Source organism: Arvicanthis niloticus, chromosome 13 (genome assembly GCF_011762505.2).
Source record: "Arvicanthis niloticus isolate mArvNil1 chromosome 13, mArvNil1.pat.X, whole genome shotgun sequence".
Taxonomy (NCBI): Eukaryota; Metazoa; Chordata; class Mammalia; order Rodentia; family Muridae; genus Arvicanthis; species Arvicanthis niloticus.
The window spans coordinates 52,764,176-52,784,689 of record NC_047670.1 but is presented as its reverse complement, the minus strand read 5'-3'; the positions used below and the strand labels follow the sequence as shown (position 1 = coordinate 52,784,689).

At 44.0% G+C, this 20,514-nt stretch overlaps 1 long non-coding RNA gene and 1 pseudogene across 2 annotated transcripts; one reads left to right on the top strand and one right to left on the bottom strand.

Moving 5' to 3' along the window:
• The first annotated feature begins 5,706 nt into the window (after positions 1 to 5,706).
• LOC117719046 (eukaryotic translation initiation factor 1 pseudogene) lies at positions 5,707 to 6,177 on the top strand (annotated as a pseudogene).
• A 9,976-nt stretch (positions 6,178 to 16,153) lies between these two features.
• LOC143434225 (uncharacterized) lies at positions 16,154 to 19,981 on the bottom strand. Of its 2 annotated transcripts, none has more exons than XR_013103567.1 (4): positions 19,760 to 19,876; positions 17,123 to 17,165; positions 16,896 to 17,054; positions 16,154 to 16,488 (listed from the first exon to the last, which is right to left on the bottom strand). It is a non-coding gene; the product is annotated as an uncharacterized LOC143434225 (long non-coding RNA). The 2 variants fall into 2 exon arrangements; XR_013103566.1 differs by lacking the exon at positions 19,760 to 19,876 and adding an exon at positions 19,913 to 19,981 and having other exon boundaries at positions 16,155 to 16,488.
• Positions 19,982 to 20,514: the final 533 nt, after the last annotated feature.

Below are 20,514 nucleotides of genomic sequence, written 5' to 3'. Positions count from 1 at the left end.
ACTTAAACAAATTTCAGAGTTCTATAAGATAATCATCAGGAGTTATGGAATCATCAATTTGTCTAAACAGCATTACTACATGAAAGTACATCTTCATATATATTCTGTGGGAAATCTGCCCAATAGGGTGAGCTAATGCCCAGGGATCATTAGGCTGTGTAATAGTGACAGAGCGAGAAGCAATCCTGGGATGAAGTCTCTGGGATCCACGCCTCTCAGAGCTCACCCACCACAGCCATTCAAAAACAAACAAACAAACAAACAAAAAACAAAACTGGTGAGCCATTTCCAGAACACTCGCTTGCCATAATCTCATAATCTTTCTTTTATGGCTCCTGTCACCTAACATTATTCAGAGTCTTTACAACTTTGTGAGCCCACAGGAAAAGAAAAGAGGTCCTTTACATTTCTGCCTTCTTTTCTTTTTGCTCCAAGCCTTCTATGTGACTCCTCTACCATCTGAACTTTTCTATTAGGTGTTAAATGTAGCTTCTCAGCTAGGGAACAACGAACAGCCAGCTCCCTTATCCCAAGGCGATCGTGTTTATCAGTCAGTTCAATAACTAATCAGAGCTACAAGGTCTCCTATTAAAAGAGGAAAAACAAGTTTACCTTGCTCATAGGCTTCTTGTTAAAAGACAAAACAGACTTTAGATGTAGCTTCACTAAAGAAACACGTTTTATACTTTTGTTCAGATTTAAAGGCATGAGTCTTACAGACATGTGTTAACTGCTTTTTCTACAATATGGATTTTAATACAATGGCTATGGTAGTATACCTCCTTTTGTAAACTAAAAATTCTTGTGAGCTTCAGGGAATCCAAGAATTCTTAGACTTGGATCCACAGGTTCAATGGACCAGATAAGTACATTTTCCAGTTCCTGGAAATGGAATTTTCCTTTGGTATTGGGATTCCTCACCTTCTCCAATTACTGGAAAAAATTAACTTCTCTTCTAGTCTATATTTGTCTCAACAAATTTGTCTCAACAGATTTTCACTTGGCTGACAGACTCCATCCAGGAATCACCTGCAAATTATTGAGCTCTGGACTTATTGAAAGGTTATGTAAACCAGTCCAGCCAATGTGATTGCTCCTTGTCTTTCAGCTGGGTCAGTTAAACACATGCTTCTAATGTATACCTCATTGCACAGCATTTGAATGGCCGTTCACCCTTTCTGGGCCCTGATAGCAATATCCTAGTGTCAGCTGAGAGTAGTTATAAAAGAGAACACATCATCCACTGTCCCACCTAACAGGCTGACAGGCTGAGTCAAAAGGAAACTCCCTGGCATAAGGGACAAATGGCTACCTGTAAACCAACTGGCAACCAGAAGTGGGTCCAGGTTTTCCAATTGATAGATTAAGCAAAAGAGTTCTACAATGTGGTAAGACACTTGACCTGCTTTCTGAAGAAAAAAAAAAAAAAAGGTTTTCTGGATTTAAGAAATTATTTTTCCTAAGCAAACCATTTGAGATTATAACCTGGTTATCTTCAGAAACATTACAAAAAGGGAACCCGAAATAAAATAAATGACTAGAGGCCCTGTCCGTTTCTAGTCTCCTTCTAGATAGTAACTCTGATGGTTGTTATATCCAAAAATAAACAAATGCCCATCCTAGTGTCAAAGATTCTACCCAATATGCAACTATAGGAGGAAATGTAACTCCCCAAATTAACAGGTAAATCCCACCTGCTCCAGAACCAGGTAACTTCCCGGGATGCTGGGAATTGTAGATCTTAGGAAATACAAAAAGCCTCATGGTGGTGGCGCATGCCTTATGCCTTTAATCCCAGCACTTGGGAGGCAGAGGCAGGCAGATTTCTGAGTTCAAGGCCAGCCTGGTCTACAGCGTGAGTTCCAGGACAGCCAGGGCTACACAGAGAAACCCTGTCTCGAAAAACAAAACAAAACAAAACAAAACAAACAAACAAACAAACAAAAAAGCCTCATGGGAAAATGTGGCATCATTTTGGTTTGTCCTTATAAGCCTCTGCAGCAGGTGGCTTGAGGCCATTCTAGCTGGGAAATTCAGGAGGGAATGGTCCTGGCTAAAGTCCACCTCTTGGTCAACATTTACTATTTAATAAATGCTTGCTTTAAATTTGGCCCAAATAGTGGAATTGGGTTTTCTGGCGAATCCCAGGATTAACAGTACCTGCAGAGGACAGAAGAGGGTGTCAGATCCCCTGAAATTGGAGTTACACAGGGTTGTGAGCTGCCTTGTGGGTGATGGGAATCAAACAGTTAGTCTCTGAAAGAGGAGCCAGTTCTTAACAATGGAGCATTTCCCGGCCTCATTTATTTTATTTTGTTGAGAAAGTGTCTACGTAAGTCAGGCTGGGCTAGAACTTGCAATCTTTCTGCCTCAGCCTCCCAAGCTCTGGTATGACAGGCCTGAGCTACTGATGTTTGGTTTCAATGACTGTGCTTGTGTCTGAGTGGAGAATAAAAGGCAGAAAGCTTGGCCCATATATCTTCTTGGTATTCAGACTTCCAGGCATTAATTTTTTATTTTAAAATCCTTTACATTTATTATGAGTGTGTGGGTGCACATACCATAGGGCTCCTGTGGAGGTCAGAGGACAACTTTGTGGAGTTAGTTCTTGCCATCCACCTTCCTGTGGGTTCCAGGAACCAACTCTTGTCATGCTTGCCCAGCAAGCTCCTTCACTCACTTGCTCCATCTTGTTCACTCCCCCAGATTTAATTCCCTGTCATTCACAAAGCTGATTGTGATGCCAGTGATACCATGGAGGGAGAGGGCAATGGGGCTCAGCCCTCATTGTGGAGAGCTCAGAATTCAGTGTGAGAAACTGTTTCATCAAGTGACGATGGTAAAAAAAAATTAGCTGTTAGAGGAGGGTCTTGTGCACTGTGTATTCATATGTCGACTTCTGTGCCCTGAGATCTGGTTAGTACCCAGACATGAGACGTGTGCTTGTAATGGTTAGTGAATGGCCAGAAGTCATCTAGAAAAGGCTATGGCAAGTAAGTGAGCTTTCTAAAGGTGGCCTACCATTTTACATGGCTTTGTTGGTTGCACTCTGAGATGCAGGTTCCTCAGAGACTTCATCCCAGGATTGCTTCTTGCTGCTGATATGCCTTTCTTGTCACTATTACATAGCCTAATTATTTCTGGGCATCAGCCTACCCTATTGGGCAGATTTCCTACAGAATCAATATGAAGATATACATTACTATTTATGTAGTAATGCTGTGCGGATGAATTGATGATTTCATAATTTCTGATAATGATTTTATAGAAGTCCCAAATTGACACAAGTAATCTCAAGATCCCTGTAGAATAAAAGCTGCAAACAGAGCTCTGTAAACCTTCACGTGTTACAAACTAATTGCACTAGAAAAAGAAAGCAGACAAACCGGCAACCAACAGATTGGGAAAAGATCTTTACCAATCCTACGTCTGATAGAGGGCTATTATTCACTATATACAAAGAACTCAAGAAATTATATTCCAGACAACCAAATAATCCTATTAAAAATGGGGTACAGAGCTAAACAAAGAATTCTCAACTGAGGAAACTCAGATGGCCGAGAAGCACCTTAAGAAATGCTCAACATCCTTAGTCATCAGGGAAATGCAAATCAAAACAACCCTGAGATACCACCTCACACCAGTCAGAATGGCTAAGACCAAAATTTCAGGTGATAGTAGATGCTGGTGAGGATGTAGAGAAAGAGGAACACTCCTCCATTGTTGGTGGGTTTGCAAGCTGGTACAGCCACTCTGGAAATCAGTCTGGCGGTTCCTCAGAAAATTGGACATAGCATTACCTGAGGATTCAGCTATACCACTCCTGGGCATATACCCAGAAGATGTATATTCATAGCAGCCTTATTTATAATAGCCAGAAGCTGGAAAGAACCCAAATGTCCTTCAACAGAGGAATGGATACAAAAAATGTGGTACATTTACACAATGGAGTATACTCAGCTATTAAAAATAATGAATTTGAGAAATTCTTAGGTAAATAGATGGAACTAGAAATTATCATCCTGAGTGAGTTAATGTAATCACAAAAGAACACACATGGTATTTACTTACTGATAAGCAGATGTTAGCCCAAAGCTTGGAATAGCCAAGACTCAACTCACAGACCACATGAAGGAAGACCAAGTGTGGATGCCTTGGTCCTACTTAGAAGGAGTAATGAAATACTCAAGGGAGAAATATGGAGACAAAGTGTGGGACAGAAACTGAAGGAGGGGCCATCTGGAGACCATTCCACCTGGGTATCCATCCCATGTACAGTCACCAAAGGTAGACACTGATGTGGATGTCAGGAAGTGCATGTTGAGAGGAGCCTGATATAGCTGTCTCCTTAGAGATCTGCCAGAGTATGACATGCTCAGAGGCAAATGCTCACAGCTAACCACTGATCTGATCAAGGGGTTCCCAATGGAGGAGTTAGAGAGAAGACTGAAGGAGCAGAAAGGGTTTGTGGCCCCATGAGGAGAGCAAAAATACCAACCAACCAGAGCTCCCCAGGGTCTAAACCACCAGCCTGGGAGCACATAGGGAGGGACCCATGACTCCATCTGTACATGAAGGGGAAAATGGCCTCGTCGGGCATAGGTGGGAGAGGAGATTCTTGGTCCCATGAAGGATGAACACCTAGTGGGGGGGAATTCGAGGGTCGGGAGGTGGGAGTGGGGGGATAGGTGGGGGCACATCCTCATAGAAGCATGAGGAGGGGGTTGAGATAGGAGGTTCCTGGGTGGTGGGGGTAAGGGGATAAAATCTGAAATGTAAATATAATATCCAATACAAATAAATTTTAAAAAAACTATTTTTAAAGATTTAAAAAAAAAAAAAAAAAGAAAGCAGGCTTGGAACTAATTTACCATCAAGAGAAACATTCCTTCTAGGTTAGGAATGAGGCCACTAATCTCAATAACTAAGGGTCAAAAACTGGGAATGAGCAATTTATTGTAGGTGCAAGGACAGAAAATCAATGATGGACTACTTTATCTATATGAGACTTAAAAATAATAAGACAGAAGGCATATGATTTGTCTTTTTAAAAAAAAATGCTAACTTTTGACATAAAAACTATTGCTTTAAACACATAATGAACTTGTGAAGACATAAAATATATAATGAAGGTTTAGTCAGGTACTACTCTTAATGGAAAGACCTATAAACAATTCAGCTGTAACTCCTTAAACCTTATCAACCTATGACATGAACTATTAGTTTAAACTTACTCTGTAAGTTTAAGTAACTTCAACTATGTATGTTTAAATAAAAGACCTTAGAAAATCATGTGATCAATTATCCCAAGAAGGTATAAAAACTAAGAAGAACAGTAAACTGGTAGCGTAACCTTTTTCTACTTCATCTCGTATGTGTGTGTCTCTGTGTGTGCCTGACTTTTTCCTTTCCTTTCCTTTTTCCTTCCTTCCCTTTTTCCTTCCCTTTTTTCTTCCCTTTTCCTTTCCTTCTTCCTTTGCTTCTTCCTTTCCTTCCTTCTTCCTTTCCTTCTTCCTTTCCTTTTTTCCTTTCCTTTTTCCTTTCCTTTCTTTTCCTTTTTTTTCTTTTTCTTTTCTCTCTGAATCAAGAAAAGATAATGAGGCCCCAGTCACTGAGCCGCCACCGAGGACTCAGCTGCCTCCCCCTCGAGTCCCCTGGCTTCCGGATGCTCCGTTCCCCCCACCCCCCTCCCTCAGCCGCCTTCTGCAGGCCTTTTCCACCGAGGAAAAAGAATCGTATTGTATGTCCGCTATCCAGAACCTCCACTCTTTTGACCCCTTTGCTGATGCAAGTAAGGGTGATGACCTGTTTTCTGCTGGCACTGAGGATTATATCCATATAAGAATTCAACAGAGAAACGGCAGGAAGACCCTTACAACTGTCCAAGGGATCGCTGATGATTACGATAAAAAGAAACTAGTGAAGGTGTTTAAGAAGAAATTTGCCTGCAATGGTACTGTGATTGAGCATCCAGAATATGGAGAAGTAATTCAGCTACAGGGTGACCAGCGCAAGAACATATGCCAGTTCCTGATAGAGATTGGACTGGCTAAGAACGATCAGCTGAAGGTTCATGGGTTTTAAGTGCTTGTGGCTCTCGGAAGCTTAAGTGAGGATTTCCTTGCAATGAGTAGAATTTCCCTTCTGTTCCTTGTCACAAGTTTAAAAACCTCACAGCTTGTAGTCCGCTTTTAACTTGGACTAGTGTAACGCCTTCATGCAATAAACTGAAAAGAGCCAAACAACAACAACAACAAAACAAACAAACAAACAAACAAACAAAGAAAGGATAATGAACTCTGTACCTCCTGTCTGGTCATCAAGAGGCCTGAGCCAATGAGTAACTAAGTTTCTTTTCTTAAATCCTCGGCTGGTATCAGCAGGAGTTATTTGTCAGAAGCTTTTGGCCCCTGAATAGAAAGAGAAAATTAAATTGCCAAAACTCATTTAATTTTGGCCCCAATTGCCAACACCACCTTCACTGCCTTTCCTGGTACCTGAATGTCCAGTGGGCTTCAGCAGTGCACTGCCTCCTGTATCAATGTGGTGTAAAGAATGCTCCCCAATTTTCTTTGATTGGTTAATAAAAAACTGAACAGCCAATGACTGGGCATAGGAGATAAGAAAGCTGGACTTCCCAGCCAGGGGTTCCAGGAAGTAGAAGAGAGGCTCAAGTGGAAACTTCTGGCTTCTTTGGAAAGTTAGATATGTCAAAGGGTGTTTTCCTGAAGCACACACAGGTGAAGGGATGTTTTGTTAAAACATACACATGAAAGAATGTTTTCGGTAAAGTAGAAAGAGGTGAAAAGATATTTTTCTAAAGCAAAGACATGAAAGGATGCATGCTGTTCAGAAGGACCTGACAGAGGATACATGATGCTGGATGGTATTGGTACACTTTACCATCGTTTCATGGTTATTGTTTGTCCTGACTCCACAGAGAGAAATGCACCAAAAACCTTCTGGTGGTACTCTGGCAGCTTCTTGCTGCTTCCATGGACTCAGGCTGGTTGGCAGAGTGATGCCAGCTGATACAGACTCATGTGGAGTTTTGCTAAGACAGACTCATGTGGTGAGGCAAGACACATGGGAGGACATGTGATGTTTGGACGAAGTACAAATAGGACTCAGTGGACAGTGATGGGTTTGCACAGCTAGCTTTGGAGCGCTTCTTGGACTCGGGTATTTATCTTAGCTGATCTTTGCTTCACTGAGAAAGGCATGACAGAGAACTCCTGGTGTCCCTCCTTGTAGCTGCCTGCAGCTACGGGAAACTGGGTTCTCCTGAGAGGAAGCCTGGGAATTAACGGGAATGGAGGGCGAGAGAAACGTGGGGCCAAGACAAAGTATTCTGATCAAGGCCCGAAGTTTAATATTTTGCTTTCACATATAAAAGGGAAGCCCCCATCCCCAGTGTCTCTTCTCAGTTCAGCCCAGGAGCTGGGTAAGGAGATAGCAGTCTGGGAGGTGTCAAGGCTAGCTCAGCAGGCAGTCCATTCTTCTTAGCTCAGGTAGCAGGCTCCAAGGTGCCAAGGCTGGTAATGCAATGCATCTCAGGTCCTACTGTTGCTTGGTCTATTGTGGTGAATGACTTGCAGGCCTGCTCAGGCCTGGGGGAAGGGCACACCTCCTGGTCCTGGGTAGCTCTTGAGGAGACCTGGCTGTTTCTGCTAGGTCAAGCCACCTCTGCTGATTTGTGTTTGCTGCCTGACAATACTGAATTGGACTGCTGGCATGTTTGTGAAGTGTTTGCAAATGGTTCGAGCTGCTGCTCCTGATTCCTGTGAACTGAACTGCTGATTTCCTGACAACACCGATTTGATTTAACCTAAAGAACAGTATCTACAGAGGTCCACTTCTCCTGTATCCTAGTAACCTTTCTTTTGCACTACCTCCAGTGGGTGGTGGGCTAGCAGGGAGGTTAAAGCATTAAAGAGCCTATAGTAAAAGGATTTGAACAATCAAAGCTACAAGAGGCCACAGACACAGCTGCAGACACAGCATCACTTAGCTTTTTACCTAATTGCTGAGTTCCTGAAGAATCCCCAAATTTGGGAGACCCTTCCTCAAGTCTCAGGAAATCATGAGCACCCAAAAATCACAAGAAACCATATCTGGATGCAATCAGCAGAGGTTTATTATCAAAGAAAGCTGGCAGCCAACAGCCGAACTGCACACTCATGCAGGAGTAGAGTTTGACCCCACCAGTCAGTCTGAGGAGGGTTTTAAAGGGAAAAACCACAAACCAGGGGAGTGGGAAGTGGGGGTTAGGGATTGTCAAGGATACAAAACATAAAAATAGTGGAACATTTCAGAGGTACTCACCCTAAATGATTAGAGTCATGTGAAAATCACTCTGCACACTCATTCTTCTCAAAAATATAGTTTTACTATGTCATTACCAACTATTTCAGGTTAAATATTTCTCACATTCTCCAGTCACAGCCCCACCTAGATGACTTGTATCTTTTTTATGGTCAGGAATGTGTCTTCCTGCTTTGGGCTTTTCCCACCCACAGGTGGGGTCTACTCCTTGAGGCTTGAGGAATGTAATCCAGCAAGTGTCCTCTGATTCAGGGATAATGTCCTCCACCCGGAATGTGTCCCAGGGCAGTGAAGGCCTGAAATCTTATTTTCAGTTCGGCGTTCTGGAACCTGCACTTTTTCTGCTCAGGTCTAAGGGCAAAGAAAAAGTCTACATATATTTCATAAAATGGTCTTTATAATTTTTCACTCTACATTCCAAATGCAAGTCCTCAAGTCCTGCAGATCTTCTGTCTCCTGAGTGCTTGAATTAAAGGCCCATGCCACCAAAGCCTAGCCTTGTTTTGTTTTGAGACAGAGCCTGTCTATAAAGTCCTGGCAGGCACTAAACTAAGATATCCGCCTACCTCACTGTCCTAGCAGCTGATGACAGAGTGCAACTCGATGTGCAGCTGGGAAGAAAAATCCCTTTTAATGTCCTGGCCATACACATGGTAGTTCATGTATGATGCATCTGTGTGTTAATATTCCTGATGGTTCGAGACTTTTCATTCCTTAAAAAATGTATTTATATTTACCTTATGTATATGGGTGTTTTGCCTGCATGTATGTGCACCACATGCATAGCTGATGCATGTGTGTCTGATACATGAAGAAGTCAGAAGAGGACTTTGGGATCCCTGGATTTGGAGTTACAGATGCTTGTGAGCTACCGTGTATGTGGTGGAGGTCAAACCCAGTTCTCTTCAAGAGCAACAAGTGCTCTTAACTGCTGCACCATTTCTCCAGCTCCTAGGTCCTTCATCCTTGAGTGGCCTAGCACCTTGGTTGTTTTGTTTTTATTTCTCTCTGTCTCTCTCTGTCTCTCTCTCTCTCTCTCTCTGTTTCTGTCTCTCTCTGTTTCTCTATCTCTCTCTCAGTCTATGTGTGTGAGTGGGTAGATGTGGTATATGTGTGTGTATGTGTGGTGTGAGCGTGGTGCTGTGTGTTTGTGTATGTGTGTGTGAGCATTCATGCACGTGCGTGTGTGTGTATGTGTGTGTGTGTGTCTTCTTGCCTACACAAGCAGCATGTCTGCAAAGTCTTAGTGGATATCAGAATAGAGTGTCAAGTCCTCTGGGACTGTAGTTACAGAGAGTTGAGTGTTTCCATGTGGGAATCAAGGCAGGTCCTCTGAGGAACAGCCAATCCTCTTAGCCACTGAGCCACCTTTGCAGACCACACCTGACTGTTCTGTGTGCAGGATGATTTGACCTGTGATAACCCCCCTGACACCCTCAGGAGATAGGCTTTCCCTGCCTTCCATGGAGCCGGGGCCCTAACCCATGTCCTGTCCTGATGGTGTTGTTTCTGTATCTGACTCATTCATAGTCTTTTCCCCTCAGTCCCTACTCATATGTACCTGTCACACATTTTAAAGTCTGTGCTAGCACCCCAGGCCTTCTCACCTTCTCCCCTCCTTCAGACTCCTCTAGCTCACAGGCTTCCCTTTCCCCAGCTACTCCTTCTCCTTATAACCTGCTCCTCTCACTCCCCCTCTTACTCCATCTTTCTCTCTGTGTCTCTGTCTCTGTCTCTCTCTCTCTCTGGCTCTTGCTCTCCATTCACCTGCTCTCGCACACTTACTCTGACCCTCCTTCCCTCTCTCACTCTCCTCCATTCTCTGTCTCCTGCTGTCTTGGTGTCTCCACTATGCTCTCTTGCTTCCCTAGCCCTGGCCAGTCCAGTCTGATGGCCATGCTCAGCCTACTTCTTTCTCTCTCTGCTCTGGACTTTCCCAGATGCCTATGGCTGTATCTTTCCGTCTCATATCTATAATAAAACTCTTAACCATATCACTAGAGGTCTTCTTGGCAGTTTCTTTGCAGCACCTCACACATACACTGTAAGACAATTCTCTCAAAGATGCTGAATGGCAGATGAGGAAGGACAGTGAGTGATGTACAAGAGAGAGGGGAGTAGGTGTGTTGTGATTGCCTCACAAAACAAACAAACAAACAAACAAACAAACAAACAAGCAAACACCATTCAGTCTAGGATAGTTTATTGAACATTAGTCCTAGAATGCATTGATCAGGGCCACAAACCAGACTCAAGAGTTGATTGAAACTTTAAGTCAGAATCCTACAGACCTCTTAAGCATGAAATCCAGAAACATCTGTGCCAAGTCATTCCACCATTCAGGATTTAGGGATAAGAGATTTCCTTAGGAATACTTTTTTGATGTACATTTATCCTGTTCCCATTGGTTGGGGTATTCAGCTGTGGCAGATCTGCCTTGCCTAACATTCATGTCTTAACTTGCCAGCCAGGATGTCAGTTACCCACATACATGTCTCTTCCTACCAAGTGGAATGGCTGTTCCCAGGAAGGTCTTGGGAACTTAAGACTTTACTTGACCCCTACTCACAATGGAAGTCTTATTCCAAATAGCTTTTTATATTGGTGCAGGTGTCTCTCTTATGTTGGGGTCCATCCTAGGGGCAAAACTATAAAGCTTATAGGTCGGTACAGGAAGTGCTGCTAGGAAGTTGGTTTGGGTCCAAGCTTACTGTGGCTAACTATACAAAGCAGTTCTAACTGACCTCTATTGTGATTGGTTTCCAAGAACACCAAAGCACAGAGCATAACAGAATAGAAATCCACTTGGGGCATGAGAAAGTTTCCTTATAATGTTAGTAACATCACAAAATGGCTGGCAGGTCTGCTTTGATCTGTTAAATAGGCCCCGAGTCCATTTGTCCTAGGGTTTGAGAGTTAACAGAGGCCTGAGTAAGACTAGTCGTTGACTAAATAATTCTCAGATGCTCATGGGAAATGAGTAGTGAGATGTGTATGGATCAGGTTGCAATGTGTAGGAAGCCGCGGTTAGCGGTGATACATCCGCCATTCCAAGATGGTGCGGACATCGTGTCCTCCCCACTAGTAAACAACTGACTGCGCAGGTGCAAAGGCAAAAGCGCGCCAAAAGTCACTGCCCATCCCGGGGCGTATTATGGGTAATGAGTGAACAACCAATCAGAAGTGAATACATCACTCTAGGGTGTATTTAAGTTGTGCCTCTTCCTGTCTTTCCGTCTTTCCAATTCTGCTTATACGAATAAAGCCTCGCTGTGGTAACCACCCGAACACTGCCTCTCGTGTCTCTCTTCCATGTGTGAAAGGGGACACGGGAGGTGCGTGGAACATCTGGCGCCGAAAACCTGGGAATTTCAAGGCGCTGTGGAAGGCCCCCCAAGACTCGGGGCCGGTTAAAAGACTACAGGATCGAGGTACACCTCTGGAAGGTATGCCTGGGGTGGAAGCTTTCGTTGTGGGTGGATATTCACCCATTGCCTCCGCTGCAGTAGTCGGCCTCTTGCTTGTGTTTTCGCTTTTAGCTTATTTGTGTTGTGAGGATTCAGCTGGCAGCACAGCTATTAGGGCAAGTCAAGAGGTTTCAAGACTGGTCCACTCCAGGCTATCAGAACCAGAGCATGTTAGACGGCATCAGGCCAAAAGGCCTGGGGATCAGGCCAGAGAGCCTGGAGAGACAGAGTACTCAAAAGGAACAAGGGCTACTGCAGAGCTCGTTAAGCTTAAGGGCCCTTCACCGGCTGATGGAGAGAGAGTGGAGGACAAAAGGACCCTCCTTTATGACAGAATCTTTGGGGAACCAGAGCAAACAATGCCAGGGATAGAACAGATGATCTTTGAAAATGCCACAGCTGAATGCCATGCAGCCATTGTCCCTCGTAGGAACAGGAGGCTACAAGATTGGCTGAGGGCCTGTTGTGGCCCGGGAAGGGAGATGTTTGTGCTTATTCCACAGGTGAAAACAATTCAATTTGGGTCCCTATGCGGCTGGTACAGATTGTGAAGAAGGAAGCCAGATTGCAAGATGACGACCCTGATTCTTCTGATACTGACGTTCGATTTGGGGATAAGTATACCACTATGGGACATAGTTAGATCTTGGCCTGTTCCCTTGCCAGTACATTTAAATTCTGCAGCGCTGCCATTGTTTACAGCTATTGAGTGTTACTTGGTTGCCCCAGCCTCAGGCGCATCCGCCAACAGCCTGGGTCATAAATGTTACAAGTTTTCCATTAAATTTTACACTTTGTTTTGTGGCAGCAAAACTTTACAGCATAAAGGTAATCTACTTGGTGTTGATTTTAGATAGAGAAAAGATACAACACGTGTCTTTTAAGGTTTACAGTTTAAATTTAAGATTTAAAATTAAAGCCAAAATGCACAGTTTCAAGACTGGTCCGCTCCAGGCTATCAGAACCAGAGCGTGTTAGATGGCATCAGGCCAAAGGGCCTGAGGATCAGGCCAGAGAGCCTGGAGAGACAGAGTAAGCCTCAGAGAACAGGCCGGAGGGAGGTTATATTTACATTTGAATTAAGACAATGCAGACTGAGCTGCAGAAGCCCAGGTGCTAAGCATCTCTTTTGTTCTGGGTCTTAACCACCAGGTCCTAGAAATGTGCTTACTGGAATTCGTCCCTTGTCTTCATTGTTTCTTGTGAGAAGAGGGATAAATCTAAAACCCAAAGACTTTACAACAGTCTGTGGGCTAAAAGTTATGATTATGCTGGAGAAATTAAAATTATGTCTACTTCCCTCCATGAGTATAACTGTACCTGCTGATAAAATACTGTTCAAATTGTTTTAATTTCTTTATATTCAAAGTTGTTAAAAATGAGATGCCTTGGATTCCTCTAATGTATGTAACAATTATTAGAGAATAAAGTTGGCTTTTATCTGATATTCTCATTGGACAAAAAAAAGATTGGTTATTAAATTAATCCAAAATAAAGTTCAAATTTAAGATTTATACAGCCTAACTTGTCTATTCCAGCTGCCATTTCAATAAATGCTTATAGAATTATAGATATAAAAGATGTTTTTATACCATCCCTTTACATTTCTGGTAAAGGTGAAAGGTTTACAGGCAGTAAATTTATTCATAATTTTTAAGAGCCCATGAAGCAATATTTGTTAGAAATAATTGCTTCAGAAAATAGTTAATTGTTTTACATTTTATATATACAAATATTGTTGCTGCTTTAATACAAAAAATTAAGAGGTTAAATCTTTTAGTGTATATTATTCATTGTGTGATACTTTATTAGTGGATTTCTCTAAAGAAATTTTTTCTGCAAGCCATTGCTCCAATATAACGAGCTTTAAAAATTTTTAGAGTACTTGTTGCTCCAAAAAAGGATTCAAAGGCAGTGTCTTTTCAATATTTGAGACAAGTTGGGGCTAGAGAGATGGCTCAGCCGTTAAAGGCTAGACCTAATATTTTCAAAGGGATGCAAGTCCTAAATTAAATCATATGTGTATTCTCTTGAGTTTACCCTGCTTCAACACAATTAAATTATATGTTGTAGCCACTGTTTAGAATGTTAAAAAAGGTGTATCTGCCTTTGTCTTGTTGAATGGTATATTTCATGAAGCACAAAATGTTTCAGCTACATGATCTAATATCTCTAGCCATTTGAATAACATTAAAATTAATAAGGTGTTTGGGGATGCATCTGCACAACAGGTGTTGGTGTGTGTGGACCCTCCATTTTTCTTTATGTTATCCAACTTTCAGAATAATTCTGATATCTTGGATTGTAAGAATGTTACATGCTTTTTGGCACAATGCTGGAATGGATCACTAGACCTAGCCTTGGTTGTGCACGTGCCTACCTTTGTGCCCATCCCAGTAGAAGCTGATCCTGAAACTTTCCCTACTACATCATTATTGAGACATAAAAGAGACTTTGGCATTACTGCAGCCATTGTCGCTACTATTGCCATCTCTGCAGCTGTGACAGCTGACACAGACATGGTTAATCAAGTTACAGCAGCTACTGTTGTTAATCAAATTTCAGAAAAGACCTCTGAGGCTTTGACCCTTCCACAGAAAGTGGATGTATAATTGGCATCAGACATCCTGTTGGTCAATCAGAGAGTTGATTTGCTCCAAGCCCATGTGGAGCAGCTCACGGATGTGGTTCAAATAAGCTGCGTGTCAGCAACCCCACATCTAGGTATTACACCTCTGAGATTTATGAATGATACATTTATTCAAAGCCATAATCATTCTGCTTATTTAAAAGGGAATTGGACTGGGGAGTGGGACCAGGTGCAGCAGCAATTGCAGATCCAGATCTTGAGCCTTGACGGAACACGAGTGGACCCTGTTACCCTTGGCGATTTTACTTCTTGGCTTACCTCTGCCTTTTCCTTCTTTCTTAAAGGGTGGAGATAGGCCTGTTTGATGCAGCCCTAAGTTGTGGATTGGTGTTCATGATGGTTGGACTGTAAGCTCAGAGCCTAGCAAAAACGTGAAAAGGCCGCTATCGCCAAAGCACTCGCAGCCTTGGAGCAAGGATCTCCCCCTGAAATTTGGCTATCTAGGTTGAGAAAGTAGCCGATGACTGAGACCCTCAGTCGATGCACCCCAAGGGTTCAGCCCATTGCACTGGGTCGATGAGAGGTCTAAGTCCAGCCAGCCCTTGCCTAAATAGCTGTGGTACCTGAATAGTAGGTTGACAGCCCTTGCACTCCTGGGAACTATACTCCATTGCAAAGGGACGGGTGTCAATTCCTCTTTACATCCCCTTAGCCTTTGCACCCAGAGGACTTGTTTTCATTGCACCTGGTAGGGTAAGGGAGAAACTTCGGGCTATAAGCTCTTGATCGCTTATTCCCCCAAGAAGGAGTTTGCTTGATTGGGCTTGAGTTCGAATCTTGATTGGTGCTGCACTTGATAGGCAAAAGGCTGTTCCATATTAATAATTTAAACAGGGGGAGATGTAGGAAGCCGTGGTTAGCGGTGATACATCCGCCATTCCAAGATGGTGCGGACATCGTGTCCTCCCCACTAGTAAACAACTGACTGTGCAGGTGCAAAGGCAAAAGCGCGCCAAAAGTCACTGCCCATCCTGGGGCGTATTATGGGTAATGAGTGAACAGCCAATCAGAAGTGAATACATCACTCTAGGGTGTATTTAAGCTGTGCCTCTTCCTGTCTTTCCGTCTTTTCTGCTTCTGCTGTTACAAGTAAAGCCTCGTCTGTGGTAACCACCCGAATACTGCCTCTCGTGTCTCTCTTCCACGTGTGAAAGGGGACACGGGAGGTGCGCGGAACAGCAATGTACTCCAGCAAGATGTTCAAGAATATTTATAAAAATAAAAAAATATACAGAATCTAACAAGGTAAAAGTAATATTTTTTTTGGCATTAGTGAAACATTACATCATGTAAACAGGTAAGGAAACGTGGCTCATACTGATGAGGAAAATCACTCACTCAAAAGTGACCCAAGGAAAAGTGGTGGTGGTGCTCACCTTAAATCTCAGCACTGGGGAGGCAGAAGCAGGCAGATCTCTGTCAATCAGAGGCCAGCCTCTTTACAGAGTGAGTTTCAGGACAGCCAGGGTTACCTGAAGAAACCCTGTCTCAACCCTCCCCCCAAAAAACCCAAACACCCCTCCCCCCAAAGTGACCAGGGCTGGTGAGCTGGCTCAGAGGAAATGCCCTCCTTCTCAGGAGTGGCTCATCCTTGCCTTCACTCTGGGTCTCCGTTTAGACCATTTTGGACTCCATCATGGGACTTGACCAGAGTCCACAAAGACCTGTTGTAGGTAGAGTCAAAACTGAATTTAGTTTTAGGGCATCCAGTTGGCATCTGAAGTGCCGGATAGAGTCGTAAACAGGCTCTAGGAACTGCAAGCTCTCATTGTTACACATTTTATTCCTGATCTCAATCAGCTTGGCACTCCAGACATTAAAGAGAAGGTGTCCAGGGAAATCCAAAGCTGCAGGTAGGGTCAGTTGTGTTATATGTATCGATGGTCAGTCCATGAGTGGTTACAGAGGTTACAATAAGAACAGTCGTAATAGTAAGAAGAGAAGAAAGATGAATCCTCCAACCAAGGAGATAATTGCAAAAATGTACGTGTATCTTGAGCTGGATTTGGCATTTTCGTATTCATTCTGTTCTTTATATTTTCTTGTCTGAAATTTAGGGGAGAGGGAAGAAGATTAGTTTTGTGGGTTCTGAGACAGGAGCCAGAGAGATGGCCTGTGGTTAAGAGCCTACATTGCTTTGACAGGAGTTCTGAGTTCAGGTCCCAGTACTTATGTTAGGGGCCCACAGCTGCCTATAACTCCAGCTCCAGGGGAATCTAACACCTTCTTCTGGACTCTGAAGACACATATGCCCTTGGACATGCACAAACAAGCACAAATGATACACATAATTAAAACATCTTTTTTTTTTTTTTTTTTTTTTAAAGATTCTGAGATAGAGTGGGAAGTGGGAAGCTGAGAGGACTCAACATGCAGTGTGGATCTGAATCTACAGGAAGCAGGGGTAGTGAGGGCAGAGAGAGGGGGTGAAGAGGGATCTTAAAGACTGTCACCCTGAGATAGCAGATTAAGGCTAGTTGGCCCAATGGAAGGAAACAACAGAGAGCCAGCGCGGTTAGAAAGCGGTGCTCTGGGATGTCCTCTTGGATGACGGGAGCCACAGGTTGATCATTATTCTCTTCCTCGTTTTCGACAGACATTATTTCAGATACCTGGAGACAGACAGCAAGTGAGTCGGGTCTGAGCATGGGATTTGGACTTTGAATTTATCCATACTTACCTCTTTCTTTTACAAAAGCTTTGGGGGCTGGAGCATGTTAGACCTGAAAATTTCAAGGAGAAAGACCAAATGATTATCCAGTTAAAGCAAGCTTTATTAAATACTGGCCAGGAAGATGGACACTGGCCAAGTCTATACCTGGGATTCCCAGAGAATGACACTGACTTAGGTTGTTAGTCAGATGTTCTTAAAGGCAAACCCCACAAGACTGCAGTGCTTCCTGCCTTCATCCAATTGGAGGCAAGCATCCTGATGTACTTCCTGTCTATGTACCTCCCCCCTAAGTGTGATTAGGCACATCCTGTGCAGCTGGGACAACCAGCCTTGTTTACTGAAGTGAAAATACCTGAAGTTATTTTACATGAACAGCAGCCCTGGCATACCAGGAAGTTGTCTGCCCTTGAGCAAGTGGGGCTTACAAGTTAACTGCAGTCCTTACAAAGAGATGGCTGAGTGGCCAGGCCCACTGGCTGTTTTCCCAGAAAATCCTGGTTTGATTCCCAGCACTCACATGGACTCTCACAATCATGTTCTGGCCGCCATGCACACGGTGCACAGACACACATGCAGGCAAAACACTCATACATAAAAATAAAGAAACAGGTAAAGATTAATCATATTTGTGTGTGTGTGTGTGTGTGTGTGTGTGTGTGTGTGTGTGTGTGTACAGGTGGCCAAGAAACTCAGAAGGGACAGTGGATGGCCTGGAGCTGGTGGTTGTGAGCTGACTGATGTAGGGCCACTGAACTGGGTTTCCCTGGAAGAGCAGCCAGGGAAACCTTAAACAATGAGCCATCGGTCCAGCTCCTGGTACTTCTCCTTTTTCACACTCACACATTTCTACTTGACTATCTAACATCAGCACTGAGTGCCTTTACCATCCTCTCTAATCCCCTGTCCATCAGACCTCCCACCCTCCACATGCTATCATCCCTCCTTCTCCCATGGCCCCAGACTCCCCCTCTCTGTGTGTCCTCCTTCATAATGGCTTCAGGGGGTCACCTGAGGTCCCTCCTATGGCCTCAAATATCCCTGACCCTGGTGAAGTTTCTCTCTAAAATGTTAGATGGCCTCTTGCAACACTTTGTTCCCCAAACACTGCACCCCTAACAAAACCCTTTTTGCCCCCATAAAACAGTCTAAAAGTAAGACTTTCTTTGGGCATGGTGACACATGCCTTTCATCATAGCTCTCAGGAGGCAGAGACATGTAGATCTCTTAGAGTTCCAGCCCAGGCTGGTCAACACTAGGATCCAGCCAGGGTTACACAGTTAGAATGTGTCTCAGAAAGAGAAGCAGAAAGGGTTGTGGGGAGGGTAGTAGAGAGGGAGGGAGGGAGCGATCCTTACTGGCATGTTTGTCCATCCAGCACTCTGAGGGCAGAGGCAGGAGGATTGTGAGTTCCAAATAATCCTGAGATACAGAATGAGGCCATGTCTCAAAAAGCCTAAACTAAGGAAATAAAGTAAATAAATCTGGCCATGGTGGTAAGGTCCAGGCAGGAGGAGTGGGGCCGGTTTCAGCTGCATAGTTAGTAGAAGTCTAGGTTGAACTACGCATTCCTTGAAAACAAGCAAGCAAACAACAACCTGACCCAAACAAAACCAAAGAAGCAAACAACTCCCCAAGGGTATAGAGAATGGCTCAGGGTAAAAAGTCTACTGCACAAGCATGAGGACCTGAGTTCTAATCCCCAGTACCCAAGAGAACTCTATGCATGTTGGCACATGTCTGTAAGCTTGGCACTGTAAGGTTAGATACAGGCTGAGTCCCAGGGACTTGGTGCACAGCCAGACTAGAAACAGTAAGCTCCAGGTCCTGGCCTTCATAGGAGCACATACAGGGACATAACGCACACATGCGTGCACGCGCGCGCGCACACACACACACACACACACACACACACACACCACAGAGTCACACATATATTCATGAAACAGAAAACAATACCAAATAAGACTCATGATTGATCACTTTTTGTTAATCCTTTAGTAGAAATTCTTTGTTCCCTTCTAAAACTCTCAGCCACATGGTTTCCAGTGTCTGTGACCATTCTCTGGAAGGTTTCTGTACCTCTCCCTGTGAGTCCTTTGTTGTTCACCCATACATCTCTCACCCTGCTGATCACATGACTCCTTTAATCCTTTCTTTGACCCCCTATAAACTCTGACTGCTCCCCATGTCTGCCTGTTGCCTGTACCCTCTTTTATGTCTCCTGATAAAGCAACTGTTCATCCCCGAGTAACACATTTCTCCTAACCTTTGAAAAACTATAAATCAGGCTGGAGACACAGCTCAGTGGTTAAGAGCACTGATTGCTCTTCCACAGGTCCTGAATTCAATTCGCAGCAACCACATGGTGGTTCACAACCATCTGTAATGGAATCCAGTGCTCTCTTCTGGTGTGTCTGAAGACAGCAACAGTGTACTCACATATATAAAAAAAGATAAATAAATAATTCTTTAAAAAGCTTTAAATCTTCTTGTATGTGATGGGCATTCATCTGCACGTTCCTCCGTGCACCTCTCTGGGGAACTGATGGGTGTGAACAGCTGTGCGAAGGTTGGAAGTAGAACCTCTGGAAAAGCAGGCAGGGCTCTTAACTCCTGACTGACCTCTCTAGGAGCCTTCCTAACCTTTGGAGTTGCTTTCTGGTCCTCTTAGGATAGCTTCTCTGCAGGGACCTTTTCTTCCTGTGGACACCACTCTATCCACTTTTAGCATGCCCCGTTTACCAGTCTTCCTCCCCTCTCTACCCCTTGAATCCCCCCAAAATTTCCAGTAGGTACCTGGCCCAAGGAAAGCTCTCAGCTCCAAGTAACTCACTGGAGATCACTGTGGCAACCAGGCTGGACCCGCCTCCCAGGCTGAGCTTTCTATTTCTATTGGATGCTTACTATAATGGAAGTTCAGTCCTGGCTGTTTTATTGGGTAGCTCGAGAATTCCAGATTCCACCCTGAGAACAGGTGTAAAGTTGGCTTTCTCTTAAACTTCCTTGCTTATTTACAGGTTCCTGCTGAGCACCGTGAGGCTTAGAAAAGGACATTTGAGGCCAGAGCAATGCGGGCCTCAGGCCTGCACTGGATACAGTTGAGGGCACTGATATTCCTGTGGTCACACACACATGACATTTGCCCCTCCCATCCTCAGGACCTCTGGCCAGTGATCTCATATAGCTCAGGCTAGCCTTCAACTTGCTGTGTAGCTGAGGATGGCCTTGAATTTCAAATCCTCCTGCTGCTGCCATGTGGTGCTGGGGATAAAAGGCAGGGCTGTCGAAGGCCGGCAAGCCCTCCACCCACAGAGCTACGTCCCCAGCCTCTAGATTTTATTTTTATCTGTGCCTGGTAGGATCTCAGAAACCCAGAGTAGCTTCAAACTCACTTGAAA